The sequence below is a fragment of the Gopherus flavomarginatus genome, chromosome 7 (assembly GCF_025201925.1).
Source record: "Gopherus flavomarginatus isolate rGopFla2 chromosome 7, rGopFla2.mat.asm, whole genome shotgun sequence".
Lineage (NCBI taxonomy): Eukaryota > Metazoa > Chordata > Testudines > Testudinidae > Gopherus > Gopherus flavomarginatus.
In genome coordinates this window covers 4,348,316-4,369,999 of record NC_066623.1, presented here as the reverse complement: position 1 = coordinate 4,369,999, position 21,684 = coordinate 4,348,316, and positions in this window count along the sequence as shown.

Below are 21,684 nucleotides of genomic sequence, written 5' to 3'. Positions count from 1 at the left end.
CCTGATTGGGTCCCAGATTCCATTTAAACCAAGCACAGGAACAGGAAGTTGTCCGTGCAATTGGGTAATCATCTGCTTTGGACTGCTTTCTTAGCAATATCTGTGCCTACGACCACCTCTCTTGGTAACCTAGCCCTGCTTGTCTCCTGGTTTGCCCTCTGGCCTTAGTCTCTGATCTCCTGGCATTGCACCTGGTCTGACTCCAGCTCTGACCACTAGGTCAGATGGCCCAACCTCCTGGTCGTGACAAATACCTCAAGCAGCAGCCTTGCCTAGTGGCATACTGAGTAGCCAAACTTTTATTGCAAGGGTGAATTCACAAGGGTGAATTCAAGCACATTACATCTTTTCAAACCAGAATAGATTTCCCCAGTGACTAGTAAAATATCAAAAGTTCTGTGGCATCCTGAAGACTGGAACTTCCATCTCCCTGTGGAAGACATGTCCTGCACTAAATACCTGAGACAGCTGCTTCAAGTGGGCTGCAGCTCCAAATTGTATGTATTCAATTATTTCTTCTCAGAAGCGACTGTTCCTTTTTGGGAGATAGCTCGGGGAACAGCTCTTCCTTCTCTTCTTTCTAGCAGAGTGGCTAGAACTGCTGTTAAAAGGCAGCACTGTAAAACTAAGCCAAGTTTCCAGTGGCCAGACTGTGTACTCAGTGTGACATGAGAGCATTTACATCTTTCTCTTTCTATCCCTCTTTCCTTTTGCCAACCGGCCTCCTCGGCCCATGTGGATGCAACAAGTCCACAGCATCTATTCCCGAAAGCAAACGTGTCACTAAGTGCAGCTGAAATCAAATGATAGCACCAATGGTGGCAGCTTCTTAAAGCAAATGTGACAGTTACAATAGGGCACATCACACAGATGGTGCCATCAAACCAAATGTGACAGTTACAATGCATTCCAGGTCCTAGTAATAAGCGTAAGAGCCCCTGAGAACATCTCGGTGCAAACTAGGTTATGAATGATTGATCAGTAGGTGGATGAATGCTGCACTGATCACTACATGCCAGATTTACTAAGTTCAATTATCTCCCACCTAGCCTACCCTGGATCACGGAATGTGCAGAGGGAGAGGTGCTGCCTGGTGGCTGTGGCCAGAGCAAGACTATTATCAGTTTGATATTGGGGGAGCCAGGGCTGGAGCTCTGCCCACCTACCCTCAGGGTCAGGAGCCTATTTCAGAAGCATTTTCTGCAACACCCGGATGCTGTGTCCAGAGTAAAACCGCTGTTCTCACACTACACAGAATATTGTACCAGGTCCAATATTGTAAAAGGGGTGCTAAAGGCAGACAGTAAATGATTATCCTGGAAATTAAAACCCTTCATAATATGGTATCCATCCCCTCCTTACTCTAGCTACCTTGCTCTCAGGGTATTGGCTGGCAACTGGCATTCATCCTCAACACTCAAAACATCCCTTAGTTTAACTTAAAGCAAGAGATCAAACATCTGAGCAATGATCTTCTGACTGTGTATCTACAATATATAATCATCTCCGTAGGATAGGCCAGAAGTCTGGATAGATATCTCTAGTATGAAGCAGAGTAGAAAGAAGGATGAATCTAATGCACCAATGGGCATTTTCCATCTTGTATCGGCAGGCCTCAGAAGAATCTTGATGGTATGTATATCTCCTGCTTTTTATGAATGCTTCTTTTTCACTCTTATCCTTTGAAGTTAGCCAGTCAAATTAGGTTAGCAAAGTACAGGCAGAAGGCAATTCATTAACTGTGGCACTTTATCACAATACAACTAGTACAGGGTTCTCTGCTGCTATCACCTTAACAACAGTTTCCTGATCTTAAATTCCCTAAAACTTTCAGCCACTCATTGCAAGCAATCATGTATTTAGAGATCATGCCTTCCAGCCCCACTGGCAAATCTTCCTTCTCCTTCTCTAGCATTCACTGTGATTCTCTCACATCTTCCAGAGCTGCAAAGCCACACGGATCCTGGATTTGGCAAACACAAATCCTTGGGGGTTTCCCCAGCTCTGATGTCCTGTTTGCAGGCTCTACATTTAAACCAGTTTCTTGGAAAATCACTCTGATAATACAGCAAAAGAGTGGCAGTAAATGCTGACGGAAGAGCATGTGTTTCCATTCGGACGTAGTTACTTTCATTCCAAGATGCACCAATCTGTTGGCAGCAAGGAAAGCAGTGAACAGTGATGTAATCACTTTATAAAGCTGGGGAGGGCCCGGGGTAAGAATTCATCTGTGTTCCATCTGCCCAGAGGGAGAGATCCCCCCAGTTCATAAACATCTAGGGGCTTGTGTTCCCCCTCATTCCCAGCAGTGGATGCACCTGTGAGCTAAAGAACAGGAGATGTTTGTTGATGATTAACATTACCACTGAGCACTAGATGCTGAATTGAAGCATTAGCACCAGAACAGAGAATTCAGCTTTAGCACCCTGAGACTGGTGTTCCACAAAGCAGCATGCAGGGATATAATAGTCAATGAATTAGGCCATTTCTGTTGCACCACATATCACTGCTAGAGCATGTATATGCTAAAGGGGCTTTGGCCCACCAGCACATCCAGCCAGCAGTCCAGATGCATGATGAATAGTGTTTTGAGTCGTCTGGAAGGTAAAACTCATCGGCCACCAAAGCTGAGGTTTGTGGATTCAGAGTGCAGCACCTTGAGACAGTGGGGGAGGAAGGATAGATCAGTGGTGTGAGCAGTGGCCTACTAAACCCAGGGTTGTGAGCTCAACCCTTGAGGGGGCCATTTAGGGATCTGGGGCCAAAAAAAAAAGTTATGGATTGATTCTGCTTTGAGCAGGGGTTGGACTAGATGACCTCCTGAAGTCCCTTCCAACCCTGATATTCTATGATTTTATAAAGGGGTCAGTCATCCCAAAGACCCCAGACAAGGGCATCATTCTGAATTCACAGCCATTAAGATGGATTAACTCTCTGCCCAAAAGCAGGCTTGGGCTGTAATAATTGTATAACTGTCAGCTAGTGAGAAGTAGGGGAATAGCAGCAGGGGAGAGGAACAAGCCCATTATTTTTGCTCAGCGAGATGTGAGCTGTCCACTGATTAGAATAATCCCCTCAGAATTTGTTTCAGAGCCTTGTGCTTCCCCTGTCAGTTCGGGGCTAGATCTACAGAGGGCGTAAATTGACAGTGGAGGTAAATGAAATCAATGGAGCTATGCTGATTTACAGCAGTTGGGGATCTTGTCCCAAGAGCCTCTCTCTGATTTTGTGTTTGGGTCCTCCTCAGCCTGTGTATCTGATGCGTAACTGTTTGGCTGGTTGTTGCAGGCACAATTGCAAACTCTCAGATCCTCCTGAGTCTGTCCTGAGTGCCATAAGAGCTCTTGATTATGGACTCCATCCAGGCTTGTCCAGTGGTGAAGAAGAAATGGGTGGAGTTGGGGAGGGGGGGCAGGCAAGGACACTGAAGCCCTCATCATTCAGTGTATTTAGATTGCTTAGGTGATCTGCAGCTTAGTACAGTGGCTGGACATGTGTCAGGATGAGTTCCAGACTTAATTAATTTTTATTAGACGCTAAATGTTTTCATTGCTCCTCTGTGGACAAAGTTTGGAGAAATCTGATGAGGAAGCAGAAGGGGAATGTTTGTGGAAGCCTAGTTTGCTTGAGGGGAGCCAACCCCATCTCAGCTAAGGAGAAGTTTTCCTCCTGACCATCGTGCTCTTCAAATATATTTGCTCCCAGCACAAACCGTGGAGATGTAATGACATTCCTTATTGCAGTCACTGGTGCAAAAAGCATCCATAGCTCCCCAACTGAAGCTTATCTCTAACCTGCTCTGTCATGAAATAAGTGGCAACTTGATGTTTTCGAATAACAAGAGTACAAAAATAACAGCTTAAGAGGAAATTAAAAACCAGATCTGAATGTCAACTCTTCCAGTTGAAAAGAAGCCTCTGTTGTGGTGGCATCTGTGAAATATGATTTGGTGCAATATATCCATGGGTACAGTGCTCTCTGCTTAAGTTGGGTAAGATATTTGATTTTCTGACTCCTCATCACTTACCTGGATATAAGAACATCAGAGGGGCCATACTGGGTCAGACCAAAGGTCCATCTAGTCCAGTATCCTGTCTTCCGATAGTGCCCAATCCTCTCATGTGGCTACACAAATGTTCCCCAGCTGGCAATAATGGCTGAATGAGTCACAGGTGAGGCTAGACCCCTTACCTTTTAAAGGGCTAGTCACCCTGTTGTAGTAAGATGAGGCCCTGAAACATAAACTCTTGTATCAAAGGCCCAGCTTGAGGCCTGAAGCCTGAGCCAAAGTACTTCCAGGCATTGCTAAGCAAAAGCTGGGCTGTGAGCCAGTGGCAGGCCCCAGTCACAGAAGTTGGCAAGAAGAGGGCTGTTAGAAGCAGGTATATCCACACATAGGTGCTAATCGGAGGGACTTGTGCCAAGATGGCATCAGAACACTCCACAGAGATAACAAGGAACAGGCAGGTGCATCTTAAAGACAGGGTCAAAAGGACAACGTGATGGATAGATCTGTTTGAACCAACATGATCAAAGGGGGAGACAGCCCCCAATGAGTCAAGGGGCTCTACTTCAATACGTCAGTAGGGATGAGTAATCTGTCCTGTAACTGTATAAAAATAGGTCTCAGAGTGTGCATCTTTGTCCAGCTTAAGGGGCAATGGAGTTCCCGCCACTGACTGAGCTGTGTCCGTTGCCAAGGGACACATATTCATAGTATGTCTTGTAGAGTCTACAGGAAACTATTACTGTGCTTCGTTTGACAATAAACCTGGCTTGGGTTCCTTCATACCTTACTAGAGTCTGTGGTCTTTGGGGGCTCTCTCGAGGTTTGCTGTGTCAGTGATCTGCGCAGAACTGGGGCACCACAAAGAGGGAACGCGCACGCAGCCAACTGTTATCATCATCGAACAAGAGCAGAGCACCACACCGGTAGCTACTGACAACACCTGCAATACTGTCTCACTGTGCGCAGGTGAACAGGCAGCTTAGCATTTTATAATATGGTAACGAACTGGCCAAAGTCGGCAGAGGGCAATGTGATGGGTCTGCTAAGGGTAACTGGGAGGTTCTGTGGCAGTTGGGTAGCTCTTCTTGTGGGGACTGAGCGGGAGTGTTCTGGAGCAGGTTGTGTGTGGCTGAGTCTATCTTGATTTTAGAATAGCAGGACTCCCGTACGTAGCGTAGATTTAAAAAAAAATGACACCCTATCTGACTCAGTGACATTTCCGGAGCCTGGAAGCTAGTCAGCTTCCACTGTTGTTAGCCACCGCTCAGCCCCACAGTCACCCTACTGACAAGCAGAGTAAATCACCTGGAGGATAATGAGAAAATAGGAGAGACGTCCATATTTGTTTTCCATTGCAACCATGAATGGCTTGAGTTTATCTAAAATGGAGTCTCATTGTCAAATCAGCGGGTGTGATGCTGTTGTTGAAAAGCCAGACTGAATTTTCCAAATGCCAGTTGAGTTATAGCAGCAGCGTTGACAGTGGGGCGGGGGAGGGAGAGAGCGTGAGAGTACACAGTGGTCACCCAGGGAGAGGTTGGAATTGTCACTTCACTCTTTAACGGAAACAAGAAAGGTAATTAACAGCCAGTATTGTGTACAGATTTGCATTTCATGGGGGAGATGACTCACTTTGGCTTCAAGCAGACATGAGAACGAAATTAAACCAGTGCCTGGTGTCATGTCAGCAAGCAGCTCTGGCCTGTTAAGAATATCTTCCCCATGGGTCCCAGTAGTAAGAGGGTCATATTTTCAAAATCCCTGCAAGCCACACTTCAGGGGATGGGGAACAGAAGTTCTCTAGGTCCTTCTGTGGGTGAAATAGGAATATAAAGGGTATATTCCCACCTGCAGCCAGCTTAATTTGCATACTAATCTTTCTTGCTCCTTCAGCAGGTAAAAGAGGAGAGCTGAGTGCATGTCTATCTGCCGCCAGGTGTAGTTTGCTAGTGCTTCAGCATAGCTTCATGAAGTGCTTGAAGGTGTACTATTTTGAGTTTCTTTATGGGACACTTTTTGTGGTAAGATTAGGGCCACAGAATGCTCAAGCACTCGGCATTCTGGCTCCCTTCTTTGGTCTGCTCCACCTAAGTTAGGCCTAGTCCACACTTGGAAATTCACTAGAATAACTATTCCAGAATAATAATGTCCATGTCTAGACAAGCTCTGAGAACAGCCTCTTCTGGAGTGGAGGCGTAGGTCAAAGAAAAGCTGTGCTCTACCTCTTCCTCCTCAGGTCTTCACTTGCCTCTTTTCCCCCACTTGGCTCTAGCAGCCACAGAGATGAAGAAAGTGAGTTACAGAGGGACTGCCAGGACTCACCCCGTCCCTTTCCATCTCTCTGCTAAGGGGCCAGAGCAGAGGTTTAGTGGTGGCTGGCCTGGGTCACTGACTCACTGGTCCTGTATTGCAATGGTGTCACTTGATAAATTCTGACCAGTTTGGGCCTGGAACAAAGCCTGCTGAGAAATGCACACACTGGCTTCGGGATGAGAGAGGGGAAAGGGAGGTACAAAACATTTGATCTGTGCAGCAATATGACTGGAATAGACACGCTGTGGTTATCTGTATAAAGGGAATCTATTGATTGAGGAAATGGACAAAAACAAACAAAAAATGCTCTAACAATGTCACCCACACAGTCTTGGCCCAGGAAAACAGGGGCCTATGATCTCTTTATCTGGCAGTAACCCTGACTGCCCACTGAGCTACTCCAGTTTTATACTGGAGTAATGCCTCTGAAATTGATGGAGTTCCACTGGCCCCAGTGATTCCAATACATCCAACAAAGTGCGTATTCACCCAGGAAAGCTCATGCTCCAATACATCTGTTAGTGTATAAGGTGCCACAGGACTCTTCGCTGCTTTTAGTGATTACACTGACATACTCTGGGCCTGAGCAATGTTTACTCCTGCTCCCGCAGGGCACGTCTACACCGCAGCTAGAGCGTGCTTCCCAGACATGACAGACATGGGCTAGCATGCTAGAATAGCAGTGTAGCCAAGGTAGCACGGGCAGCAGCTCAGGCTAATCACCGGCATACAAACTCACCTGGATCCCCTGGCTACATACACAGATGGCTAGCGCCAGCTACCGCCCATGATACCCCCAGCAGTTCTGCTATTTTTAGTGTGGTTACTCAAGCAGAATTACTGCTTATCTGTCTACCTGTGCTGGGAAGCACCGACCCAGCTGCAGTGTAGATGTACTCCACGTCATAGAGTTGCACACTAAAATAGGCAAAAATCACTATCTGATTAGGAGGGGATTTGCTTTCCCCCCACCATAGTTGGTACAACTGGGTCAAAACCAGGGGTCCTGCTTATTGAAATGGCCAGTGTAACAAGAAAAAGGTCTATGCCTATTCTGTAAGCAGGGTGATGCTGTGCTTTTCACAGATAGAACAGTCCCCATGCCTTCTGCTTCTATCATGAAGTAGGGTGACCATAAGAAAAAGACCCAAAAATCGGGACTGTCCCTATAAAATCGGGACATCTGGTCACCCTAATCTTGAAGTGACCTGGTTGCATGGAGCAAAATCCATCTCTGTCAGCATGGCCAGTTGTCATCTTTTCCCACCACCAAAGTCAATGCTGGGAATCATGTTTTATTTCATTGGCTCATGTCAAATTACAGCATGCCCCAAAACACACCAGGCATTTGCAAATAAAAGCCTTTCACCTAGGTGGAAACTCTGTGGATGGCTAACTTTAAATAACATCACAGCAGCTCATTTCACTCATGTCACCAGAACGTGTAGGTTCAGTGACCCTGGGTATTTAGATCCCATGGCAAGAGTCGTCAGAGTTGGGAAAGATGAGGAAGAATAATGTCATTTGTTCCTTATACATTGTGCTTCCTACTTGGATCTTATAGCAATGTTGCCAATAAATTGGTGGTAGCTGTTATTTATAACTTCAGTAGTGCCTAGGAGACCCAACCAAGATCAGGGCCAAATTGTTCCAAGGACTGTACTCCCGCACAGCATGAGACAGTCCCTGCCCCAAATCATTTACAATCTAAATAGGCAAGACAGCGAAGGAAGTGTTGTTATTCCTGTTTCACAGACAGGGAAGTGAAGTGGAAAAATTAAGACATCTCCCTGGGATCACACAGAAAACTGATAGCAGATCAGGGACTTAAACTTGGGTTGTCTAATGCCTAGGCCAAGGTACTAACCATCCTTCCTCTCTAAAGGTAATAGGTTGGCCTTCAGTTTCCCCATGGGTCCTTGGTCTCTATTATGATGTAGCCTCCCAGCTTCAGTTTTTCTCTCTCCATCTGCAAACAGGCTGTACCTATACTAGTGAACAGTGAAATGGCTAGGCTTGGAAGGGTGAGATTTTTACTGGTAAATGTTGATTTTACCACACGCAGAAAACAACAAAAACATATTTCCATCAATAGTTGAAATTTACAGACAGGCAAAATAAGATAAATGCTGCCGGAGAACTTATTACAGTTTGTTCTAAGGATATTTACTTATTGTATATTTTGACATATGACATTGACCATTTGCATTTTAAGGATTGAAAAGCTTTAATGTTTTGAACCTCAATGTCAATGGTCATTAAATAACTGTCTGAGCTCCCCTATTGTCTGCCCCCAGAATTTACTGCAACTGTGAAAATGTAAATCAATAAACATAAAAAATGTATAAACCCCTTAATTTTGCACAAATTAGAATTTAAATAGTTAAATTGAAAAAAATGCTTAAAAATAAACATAGGTGTCAATGATAAAAAAATAAAAATAAAATTCTGCCAAGCCTAGAAATAGCCCAGGAGTCAGTATTTCTAGGCTCTGAGTAAGAAGCTCCAATACACAGAGTATATGTTGGATGGAGATGCCATGAGGGAAAAGAGATTATGACAAAATGAAATATTTAGAGCAACATATTCATTCAGTGACATGAATTTACTCCATTTATTATCCTTGATGGGAAATTACAGCTGACAAAGCTCTCCCCTTAAAACTGCCCTATTCTCAGCTCAAAGCCATTTTTCCACGACTCTGCTCACTCTAAATTCTCTTTCCTTCTTTTCGCTGAACAATACATTTATTCTCTAATCTGCTCTTCTTCCTAACTTTAATGTCTGCCAACTGGCAGCCAGACACTGGAGCCAACATCACCAATTAGCAGAGCTGATAACCGGAAACTCAGCTCGCTAAGTATGCATGCTGTATACCACCACAGCCAAGAATTGAGCTGGGACCCTTTAGCTTGCAGGCTGAGGGAGAGCCAAAAGGGAGTGGCCTTCTGGCTGAGCTGTTAGAAACCTTGGTAAGACTGTCTCAGCTGGAACCCTGCAGCTCTTTGCAGTCCTCCTACTAATGTAGTTCCTAAGGTATTTCCATAGACTTTGCTGTGGTGTAGTTAAATGGAAAGCAGATTCTCCATTGACCTGCACCTAATGCGCTCATTTACACAAGTACAAAGTGGGTTTAAAATACTAGCAAAGCAGAATGGCAGTGTTTTTCCACTTATCTTGCACTGATGTAAATGACTACACAAGGTGCGGGTTAGTGGGAAATCAGGCAAGACACAGTTTTTGAAGCATCATAATATAACCCACCATTATAGTTCCATTGTGAATTCCTAGTAGAAGGCAAGTCCTCATAGGTAGGGAGAAAGTAATCTGATAATGGGAGATGACTTCCATAAATAAACCTTATTGACTAAATGAAAAAAAGAGAGACAGTTTTACTGCAGCAGGAATAGAATTAGGATAATGAGGGCAGAAGGGCAGAAGGGAAAGGTTACAGAACAAAGCTAAGGGAGCTAAATATAGAGAAGGAAGCGCTAACAGGTGGCCAGAGACAAAGAGTGGAGGGAGACTTTTGAGAGATAGTGAATAGAAATATGATTGCATTTGTTAGGAGGTTTTTGTAATAGAGAAAAATGTTGGGCGTAAAACAAATCCTATGAAGAACTATTTAAAATGTATTGTTTGCAGAAAACTGTAATCAATCTAACTGACACTCAGAAAGAGCTATTGAAATTACTGGGCTTTTCTCCCTTACACTCATTGCAAAATCAGTTTTAAGAAATTGGGTAGAGGGTGGCAGCAGATACTGGATTTGGCTTCTGATATGTTAAATGACTTTCAAGTCTTAACTGCATTTTGCTTCCAACTATTTCCTTTATTTTACTACATATTCTGACCTTTCTTTGTCTAATGGTTCATCCTGGGATTACAGCACAGGTATCCAAGTACCTTCCAGAATTCTGCTATCTCCCATGTCTCTAGGGCAGGTTGCTTTTTTTTGCAATAAAGCCAACTCTTATCAAAAGAGCTTTAAGAAAAGAACTGGGGTCTGATGCAGAGGCCTAAAAGTACTTTTTTCACTTGGCATGATTGCAATGTAGCTCATGGAACAAGCAAGAGTTCTTGCTCTACCTCCCATGAACGGCATTAACAGAGCATTTAGGGGATTGACTCTGACTGACACGTTGCCAACGGAGGTGGAAAAGATTGTGCCCAGTTTTGTGGTGTTATATACCTGTGTGCAGCTCTCAGTGAAGTCAGTGGGGGAGTATCATCCATATCACTGAAAGCCACATTTGGTTCACTGTGAGTGATTTATCCTGATGACTAACTGACATTCTTGGTTTCATATAGAGTGGTATTGAGGCTCTCTCTGTATTTTTCTGTACAGGAATCCTGAAGAGAATTCCATATCTTATCCAGAAAATCTACCATGACTGGTCATCCGATAGGAAGGATGGTATTGTGCTTAAGGCACAGATTGGGACTCAGGAGATCAGTGTTCAATTTCTAGCTTGTTAGACTCATGGGTGACCTTGAGCGAATCATTTAATCTCTCTCATTTAATGTCATGGTCATCTTTAGAAAAGAGACTGTGCATAAAGCCCTTGATTTTTTTTATCAGGGGAAACACTTGGATTTTGGACATGAATCTGTGAATCCTCTTATTGCAGAGGCTGACCCTGTCTGAGTTTGCCCTTCCTTCTAATGCTGTATTGCCTTTGATTGATGCTATCTATTTATTTTGTGGAGTGACTAATTAAGGCTGTTCTCCTATCTGAAACAAACAAAGCTATCTTAAGTCTGACATGGATCCGGACAGTCCCATTGTACAACTTCTTCAAGTTGTTTTTAATCAGGGCTACAAATAATCCAGATTAAAGCTACTCTTCTATTGTATTTTGGAATATGTCCCTGATTCACTCTACCGTATATTCAAATTTAATCAGACCACTCTGTTTTCAGGTTATTGCCTTGGTAATTATACTATTGCTAACCTCTTTCTTTCATTTGATTCTTATTAAAGACTTGTTAACTACTGGCTAGAAATCCCTCAGTGAGAGTATCCAAAGAATATCCTTGAGATTACAGTCTGGAATCCGTTACCAGGACATCTTACTTTTGAGGTGTTCTTCTGGGTCATCATAGTTTTGTCAGGAGCAGTTTACTTTTCTGCCATCTTTCACTTTTGTTATTGTTGTGAAGTGTCAAGAGCCTAGAGTGAGTTAATTGTGTCCAGTTTGCTCTTGGTGTATTGTCCCTTATCTCCGGAATGAAGGTACATGATAGCCAGAGTGTACAGAAAATTAAGCTTGCAGTAATGAGTAATTCTTGTGACTAAGATTTTACTGAGCATGGAAAAAGGCCTGAAACACTTTTGTGAACTCAGTCAGAATGATACAGGAAGCTGTGTAAAAGGGAACTCACTTGTGCCAGTTGTGACCTCTTCGTCGGCCTGTCACGTTATGGCCAGATTCTCCGTGGCATGCACTTACATGTGCACAGGACAAAGGGTGTTCAAGAAGCTGCCCCCACTTCCTGGTGCTGCTACTCCTGGGCAGACACAATAGCAGCCCCTGCTCTCTGAAGATCACAAGGACAAAACATGCCTGCATGCCTCCCTCCCCCACCCAGGCAGGAAGGTGGCTGAAAGGGGCTAGGAAGAGACAAGATCATAAAATCATAGAAGATTAGGGCTGGAAGAGACCTCAGGAGGTCATGTAGTCCAACCCCCTGCTCAAAGCAGGACCAACCTCAACTAAATCATCCCAGCCAGGGCTTTGTCAAGCCTGACCTTAAAAACCTCTAAGGAAGGAGATTCCACCCCTTAGAGAAACCATTCCAGTGCTTCACCACCCTCCTAGTGAAAAAGTTTTTCCTAATATCCAACCTAAACCTCCCCCACTGCAACTTGAGACCATTGCTCCTTGTTCTGTCATCTGCCACCTCTGAGAACAGCCGAGCTCCATCCTCTTTGTAACCCCCTTTCAGGTAGTTGAAAGCAGCTATCAAATCCCCCCTCATTCTTCTCTTCTGCAGACTAAACAATCCCTGTTCCCTCAGCCTCTCCTCATAAGTCATGTGCCCCTGCCCTCTAATCATTTTCTTTGCCCTCTGCTGGACTCTCCAATTTTTCCACATCCTTCTTGTAATGTGGGGCCCCAAACTGGACACAGTACTCCAGAAGAGGCCTCACCAATGTCGAACAGAGGGGAATGATCATGTCCCTCGATCTGCTGGCAATGCCCCTACTTATACAGTCCAAAATGCCGTTAGCCTTCTTGGCAACAAGGGCACACTGTTGACTCGTATCCAGCTTCTCATCCACAGTAACTCCTAGGTCCTTTTCTGCAGAACTCCTTCCTAGCCATTCGGTCCCTAGTCTGTAACAGTGAAAAGGTCATTAAAAACCTCTAAGGATGGAGGTTCCACCACCTCGCTAGGTAACCTATTCCGGTGCTTCACCACCCTCCTAGTGCAATAATGTTTCCTAATATCCAACCTAGACCTCCCCCACTGCAACTTGAGACCATTGCTCCTTGTTCTGTCATCTGCCACCACTGAGAACTGCCCAGCCCCATCCTCTTTGGAACTCCTCCTTCAGGTAGTTGAAGGCTGCTATCAAATCTTCCCCCACTGTTCTCTTCTGCAGACTAAATAAGCCCAGTTCCCTCAGCCTCTCCTTGTAAGCCATGTGCCCCAGCCCCCTGATCATTTTCATTGCCCTCTGCTGGACTCTCCAATTTATCCACATCCTTTCTGTAGTGGAGGGCCCAAAACTGGACACAATACTCCAGATGTGGCCTCACCAGTGCCTAATAGAGGGGAATGATCATGTCCCTCGATCTGCTGGCACTTGTCCTACTCATGCATCCCAATATGCTGTTAGCCTTCTTGGCAACAAGGGCACACTGTTAACTCATATCCAGCTTCTTGTCCACTGTAATCTCCAGGTCCTACCCTGGCGGTGGGGTGGGGCAGGGGGAGGGAAGCAAGCATTCTGTGCAGTAACCAGCAGCAGATACATCTCACCAGTTCTTCCCTCAGGGAGACTCAGCTCTGAACTGCCTCCAGCCCTGGATCAGGGCTTGTGGCTAACCGTCCATACTCCACCCCTGTATGACTCATAATGGAATTACGATCTGTCAGGTGTGAGACAGTAAAAGTGATGAGCCCACAGCTAGCTGCTATGAGGCACTGCAGAACTTTAAAGGAGCAATGCAAAAAGGAATCCAAAGATTCTACCCAAAGTACTGTACTAGGCTGTTTATTGTAAGTGGTGCTTAAGATAGGCGTAGCTGTACACAATTAACTACTCATGAAGGGCATTAAAATGATATATTGGTTTGATACAGGGCAAGCAGATGCTGTTGCTGCCCTGTTCCCCCAAAGAAAGGCCCTTCGCTCTGTACAGGAGCAAACCTCACCCTTTCTGGGTTTATTATCAAGGCAGTTCAGAATAAATTCAAACTCCAGCCCAAGGCTTCTCCCCAAGTTTGACTACTCTTAGGGTCCTTTCCCCCACTCCCCCTTAGAACTTCTAAACCCCAGACTCCAACCTTCTTTGACCAAGGGATAAAGGAAATTGGACAGATACAATGTTTTATTTGGTTTGTTTGAAGAACAGCTCATGTATACATAGGAAAGTCAGAATATTATTTTAAGCAGAACAAATTTTCTCAAGTTAGTGTGATGGGGTGTGCTCCCCACACTAGCCCTGCAAGAGCTGAATTAGGCCAGGTGGGCCCAATCAGCTAATTAAGCTGCAAATAGGGGAGCTTTAGGCTGGAGGCAGCTAATTAGAGAGACGCTCACCAGTGAGGGACAGACAGGGCTTCTGCAAAAACCAGGAGGTAGGTAACAGAAGGGGTGGCTGGGAAAGGCTGCAGTCACTTCCTGGGAAGAAGGAGGAGTTTTTGGAGGGCTGCAGAGACAAGTTGCCTAAAGTTACCCCTTGGGAGGGCACAGCGAGAGGAGTTAGGAAGGCCAGGAGGTATGGAAGTGATTCAGGGAAAGGCAGCAAGATGCAGAAAACGGACCCTGGCAGCAGTTTAGAGGGTCCCTGAGCCAGAACCCAGAGTAGAGAGTGGGCCTGGGTTCTCCTGCCAGGTACTGCAGGAGTGGCACTGTGGGGCCATGAAGCAGAAGACTGCTAGAGAGAAGGAACCTTGGTACACTCCCCCGGAAGGGGAAACCACAATAATGACCTGGCCGGAGGGCACAGTCGCAAAGAGGATGCTGTGGCTCCTGAGAGCGAGAGAGGGGCTGCAGAGGAGAAACTGCCAGGGTGTAACTGCTGGAAGGGGCATCTTCCTGACTGAGCTAATCCCCAGAATGGCCAAGAGGTGGCATCGTCTAGCGGTGAGTACAGGGACCCGTCACAGTCCGGACAACCCTAAAAGCACAAGCATTGCAATCAAGCCTTAAAATCTGGCTTTTTGCATTCAGCAGCAGGCAGGACCATGTGTTATTACTGTATTTTGACAGCATGTCACTCTGGATAATACTGACCTGCAGACAAGGATGGCTTTAAAAGCAGCCCCTTGTCTCTCAGTATTTCCTCAACGCATTGATTGTTTGGCTAAGCCCCAAGAACTTTCCAAACACAAACAAGCATTTATGGTAATAAGCCTCTTCGTCAGGTTATGCTCCAACTGAGCCTGCATATGGGCAGCCTTTCTAATACAGTGTATGCAGAATTTGTTAATGGCTTTTCCATCAGCCCTTGTGATACAATAGTGAAATATAAATATTAAATACCACAGCGTTGCTAGGTCTAAATCACCTGAGTGTTCCCAGATACGTTCCAAATACCTAATACTTATCCTGCTCTTTTTATTTTAAGTTTTAAGCACAATGAAAAACCTATTCTTCCCCGCCTCCCTCCCGCCCCCATCCTATCGGGCCAATACATGGATTTTGTGTGTGTGTGGAGAAAAAACGAATTTCATCTTTAAATTGAAATGTAAACTGTGTTGCTCATGACCGATACTGCCATATAAAGCGTTTAACCTCAGGATCAGCAGTTCTACTCCAGCTAGCTGCATAGCAAACAAAAGTCCTAATAGTTGTTTGGAGTCTTATGTCAAGTGAGTTGTTGAACTCGGTCTAGTTTCTAGGTAGCAGATATCGACGTCATCACAACTACCATTGCCGGCTGTGCTGGTAGGCAGTGTGAGCTAGTGGTAGGGCACTGATTTATGACTCGGAAGACAGGACTTGTGTTCTTGGGTCTGCCGCTGACCTGTTATGTGACCTTATGCAAGTCATTTCCCCTCCCTGTGACTGTTTCCTCTCCTGCATTTTGTTGGCTTAGGCCTGGTCAGCATTAGGGGGGGAGATAGATCTAAGTTACGCAACTTCATCTACATGAGTAGCTGAAGTCGACGTACTTAGATCTACTCACCGCATTGTCTTCGCAGCGGTGAGTCAACTGCTGCCGCTCCCCTGTTGACTCTGCCTGCGCCTCGCTCAGGGCTGGAGTACGGGAGTCGATGAGAGAGCACTAGGGGATCGATTTATTGCATCTAGACTAGAGGTGATAATCGATCCCTGCTGGATCTATCGCTGCCGGCTGAACCGTGACTTCTAGAGGTCATTGAGATACAACATTGCCACTAAAAACCAAATATTTGAGTTCAACCATGGTTCATTTCCAAACCTGCAAGGTATGTCGGAGGTCCCTGTTCCTTTCCTTTCAGGAATACTTATTTTTCTCACACATGTGTGGTGTCAGCCCCTGTTGGTGAGCAGCTCTTCCCGTGTTTAAAGATGAGAAAACTGTGTGTGTGTAAAAAGGGGATAAAATCTGTCAGCTGGGAATGAAGCCAGCATTGTCTTCCTCACAAACAACCTTCTTCTTGTGAAGTGTAAGTGCTTAGAAAACAGACCAGATGTTGTGTGTATTCTTTACTCCAACCCAAGAAGGCAGTGGAATGATGAGAATGGCTGTCTTTTTTTTTTATTTGTGGGGGTAGGAGATAAGCAGAAACGAAACATTCCTCTTTATTACGCTTCTCCTAGTGCGGCAGAGAGATGTTTCAGCTGGTTGATCTGTGGGACAGAGAAACTGTGGTTTGTAGACCATGGGTCACATAAAACAGTAATTCCCTTACCTATGCTGTGGACAGTCATCCTTGTTGTAAGGTGTGGGGTGTTAGGTGGGAGTGCCCTTTCTACGTCTTATTGCCTAGGAACATTTGCTGCTGCTGCTGCTTGGGCTAGCTTTAGATCTGCTCTGGGCAGTGTGTCTCTCACAGGAGTGCAGATTTCTACATCCACTGCCTATGAAGAGGAAATAATAATGCTCAGCCAGCTCTTCCCACATCCCAGCACTAGGCTGTGTTGGAGACAGGCAGAAGGTGGGCATCCCAGGACTAGAAGATGGGGTGGCTGGGGCAGGCCTGTGCCCTGTGTGTTCTTTAGCAGCCACAAGGCCCACAGGGGCTGTGGGCAGCTGTGCACAAATTGAGGGCAGTGCTCAGGACTGCCCTAACCTACTCTGGGGGATGAAGTTTCCTCTGCCCAGTAGATAAGAAAGTAAGGGGCTGCCAACACCAGCCACCATGAAACAAAGAATAAATCAAAGCTAGTATTGCTACTGGTTTTCCCCATTCAACTCCACAGGCTGGCACAGTTCTGCATATCTGGCACTCTGCAGGAGGCTATACATTCTCTGGACACCACAGCTTGCTCTTCTAACAAGAACTGCTGCCTTCTACATCCAGAATGCTAAGGCCATCCCTCCCCAGAGATAACAGATCCTATGTCTCTCTGCCACTTTGGCAGTATAAGGGCAGAGGAATGGAGGATGCCTATCCTGTAGTTTTCTTGTTTTCCCTCTCTCACGTTATGGCAGCCCTTATGCCTTGCAAGGATCCCGTGAGCTGGGGCGATTCTCCTATGGTCAGCTAGGCTGGCTGAAGGGCATCTTTGCATCAGCAGAGCCCTAATGCAAGGAAAAGAATTGGCACCTACTTTTATAAAATTGATCCAGGTCACACTGGGACAAGCACTAATGCAAGCTGCTGATATTGCTAGTTTTATAACTGTTGCATTTGTTTCTGGACATGCCGTTTTTGGGGGGTGGGGGGGCTGGGAATAGGCAATGGGGAGAAAGTGGGGGAGGAATATGGGAATAGATCCCTGGTGTACCTGATATCTTCTGAGTCCTCTTTCTAACTCTGATTATGTAATCAAGCTGCTAAGGCCAAAGAAAGAGGCCCTATGATCTGGTGATTACAGAAAAGGGCTAAGGGGCCAATGACATCTTCAAAGGCTTAGTTGCTAATACACTGTGTGACTTTAAGCAAACTTTGTCACTTCTTTTGTGTCAGTAAACAGGCAGGGATCTCCCTGAAAACCATTGCATCTTAGCACGAGCTATCCTGTGCGATGTAAACCAGCTATATCAAATGCTGTTTGCCATTGTATGTTTAATGAAATGTTACCAAGCAATAGCTCTGTTGCAGTTTCCATATACAGAAAAGTAGCCTTCAGTACCAAGATGTTTAGCTTTTTGTTGTTGTTGCCAGCTGCCGAAGGATAAAATGGATCCCTCCACAAAAGCCAGAAAAGCCTCTTTCTCCAGCAGAGCTGGCTGTCATCTGTGATGGCTGGGAGCATCACTCATGGAGCATCTCCGTAATTGGACTTTGCTGGGAAAGAAGTAAATAAAGCTTTCCCAGTGAGGATTGCTCCAATCTCATGGATTTTCACAAATTGAAAACATATTAGCTTCTGACAGCTCAGTTCTTCTATAGACAAAACACCTACATTCCCAGGAGTCCTGTGCTTAAAGGTTAAACCTTTCCCTCTACGATGAATTCTTAATGCATTTCAAGAGGACACAGAGCGTGATGTCCACTGTCTTTCACTTTGGGTCATCATTCACACCTGGGCAAAGTGGGTTTAAAATGCTCCCAGTCTGTCTTCGCAGTGTTTCATACTCACTTAGCATGGTATACATGACTCCTCAAGGGGCAAGGCAATGCGGGATCATGCCCCCAGACAAGATTTCTGACAGAGGAACCCTGAAATGGGAATATTCTCTGGAAATCTACAAAAGAGTTGTTGGTTTCTTCTTTCCCTGCTCTCTGCTGTATCCATCATATTGGCTGCTTGCAGTGACTGTCGGTGATGCTATTACATGCACTGGGCAATACCTGCCTTTGGGTATCCTGAGGACTAAAAATCCCCTGATTGACTGACTTCTCAACAGGTTATTTGTCTGAATCTTGGGCTGAAAGTCACTGACAGGTGGTGGGATCTGTGCTTTGGTTTAGGTAAAAGCAGAGTAGGAGAATTACTTGGTGGTCACTGTCTCTTAACATCACTTTCCATATGAGAGGCAAGACTCATTGCTTTGTGCCACTTGGGCACTTTATAGTTATGCTAAGTTAGAAGGTGATTTGTAGCACATGGTGAATTTGGCTTATGGATTTTCCAGTAAATCACTGGAAAACTATTTATAGCTTGGCTTTCTTTGCATGCCTTCTGCTTCCCCTTTTACCTTACTCTGACTTTTGGCGTAACTAGTGGAAAATGTGACAGCAAGGCAAATCTGTGCTCCCTGTCTTGGTATAAATTGGGTTCTTTTTTTTGGTTAGTAAAGGGTCACAGCCAGCCCCTGCCAGCAATAGCAAGACCTAGGAGTAGCTGCAAGGTCATCCCATCAACGAGCAAGGTTATCAAAGCCGATGGAAAGCAAAAGACAATGTTAGATTAGTAGGCAAGAAAGAGAACGCCTACAAGCTGCTGAATGGAGTAAAAGGATTGGGCTGTTAGTTAAAATTCTTTCTGTATGGATGTCACTTGCACTTCCAGAAGTGTTGCCTAAGAGGAGGTGCCACTTGCGAAGTGAGGTGGAATCAGGCATTGTGCTGAGAATGTAGGGGGCTCTGAAAGACTCATCACGTACTGGACAGAGCCACTTCTGAGACTTGGGAATAATCTGAATCCCCCAAACTCCTCATGTTCAGAGCTTTAACCCAAAGCAGTCTAACTTGTCCTCATTCTGGTTGCCGAAGGACTGGTATGGATGGAATTAGGTACCCAGTAAATAGCTGAGTGATACGGTGAAAATATTTATATCCCTCTAACCTTTCCTACTCAGCCTGTCCTGAAGAGAAGTGGATGCATTCTATGGCTTTAAAAGAACTGCAAGAGGTGGGCCTAGCACAGTGATGCTGTGATGTGATGCTAAATCAGGAATCCAAACTCAGATCCCAGTCTCATCCCTCCCGCTGTAGGTTGGCAGCAGTCTCAGCCTCTGCCAGCTCTATGTTGCTTTTGAGTCCCTTCTCTCTGTCTAACCTATGAAGTAGTGTCAACAAGTTTCCATGCCTGCCATGGCTGGAGGGAGTGTGTTGGGTCTGTAGGGACCAGTAAAGTACAAGGGAAAGAATGGAGGATGCTGGCAGAAGGATTTTGCTTGGCATCAGGCACAGAATTAATTTACATGCGGGCACTGAAGATCACCATTTTTAGGGAAGTCCAGGTAATGACTCTAATGATCGTTTTGATGTCTGGGATGGAGATTGCTGCAGTGTGATATGCAGATGAAAGAACAACCAGGGCTTTCCTCCCCCTCTTAAATGATAGCGCTGGATTCTGAAATTAACTTAAATACCTAGATTGCAATCAGGCAGATTTCAGAAGCTATTGCACATGCATGCACAACAGCTTATCTGTAAAGGTTAGGTCTGCTCCATTCTGCAGGATTTACTGTAGCTCCACACTAGGATGATAGCTCTTAAGAGAGGACACCAGAGGTTCATTGCTCGTGTGTTCTTGGAGTTCTTCTCACTGAATGCACGGGGTGTGCATCCCATCTGGCTTGTTTTTGAAGGCCTGGGCAGCAGAACAGAGTTGTAAAATCCCACCCGTGAGTATCTATTCTCTGAAGTAGCACAGCACCCTACAAGGAAGCTGGATTTGAAAAGCAGTGTGCTGCCATTAGCAGTATTCTGACAAGGAGGGTCCCCTGAGCCTGTGATGAGCATCGCGTTTTTGGGAAGCTTGTGTTGCAGAGTGGAATGGCAAGGGACTGGGAAATTACTGATTTTATTTAGCGTTTTAAGACACCAGTAGGTGACTTTGAAAATCTCCACTATAATTAATTTATTTGACAGATGTTTACGTGCTCATAGTTGCATACAATGGGCCACATGACATGACTGTTTTTAATCTCCATTGCAGGTGCAATCTGGCCCAAACACTGGTGTAAGCAGCCCCTGGAGTGTCACCCAGTGCAAGGACTGCTGACATGCAGCTCCTTAGGGATACTCTTCTTCCTGCGGAGGAAGCAGGCAAAAAGGTTTGTGACCAGAGGAAGGGAGTGGGGCTGGGGTAACTAACACTGTGCTAATGCCAGGCTGCATTTTCAGGCTGTTGTGGCCATCTGTGGCCTGACCTAATTTAGAGAGCAGTTCACGGGCTGCGCTGCCTCAACTCAGAGGCACCAGTCCCATGCAACAGCAGCAGGATCGAGCGAGTACAACGACTCTTCTGCCACCTTTTCTGCCACTCCCATCCCTCTGAGTTGCATTGTGTACAGCTCATCTATTGATGAGGATCTGCAATCAGAAGGTGGTGCTAGAGACAGCAGGAAGATTCTGTGCCGGCAAGAAAGCAGTGTTAGAATCGCTTGATTTCTTCCACACAAGAGACTGTCTATGGGCATTATGAAAGTAAGCATCCAGCTTGACCAGCAGCAATACTGAAGATGCAGGCACCCAGGATAACTTGAGGAGAATGCCTGCTCTCTTGTTTTTTTTTAAACAAGTCTTGTGATAATTGGTCATTTTCTTGGTGTGCAGCCCAAGGAGCCCTGCGGTGGTATAAGAATCTCTGCTTTCATTTAAAAAGAGTGTCTAGCCCTCATGTATTCAGGAAAAAAGCTTCCAAGCATGATCCCTAAAGGCTCCAAAACCAGAGGTGCGTGAAAAGAACCCCATGTGTGTATTGTCCTAAACAAGGTTATGATTTTTAAGCCAATCTCCTGACTGATGATTTTTGAACACTTGGGGTTGGCAGTGTTGGATCCTTAGGGAAAAATTGCAGCGACAAACTTTCAGCTCTACTTTGGTTGGCACCTTTTAGTTGTTTCAAAGCAAACGTCTGCAAGGTAAAGGGCTAGATGCTCTTTTATCTGCAGCAGTTCTAGGCCCTGGGGCTTTGTGGGCACCGAGAGCCGTTTCTGGCTACAACCACAAATTGTGTGTTCACCGTCTTGGGGTCAACTATGTTGCAACTGCATCCCCCAAAATAGACCACCTTGTAGTGTAGAGGAAGACCTGAACCTGGGAGGGTGGTGTTAGGTTTTGAATCCTTTCCTTGGTCCTGCTATTCTCTCTCCCAGCAGTTCTGATTGCTTTGCAAGGATGTAATCTTCAGAGTAGCCA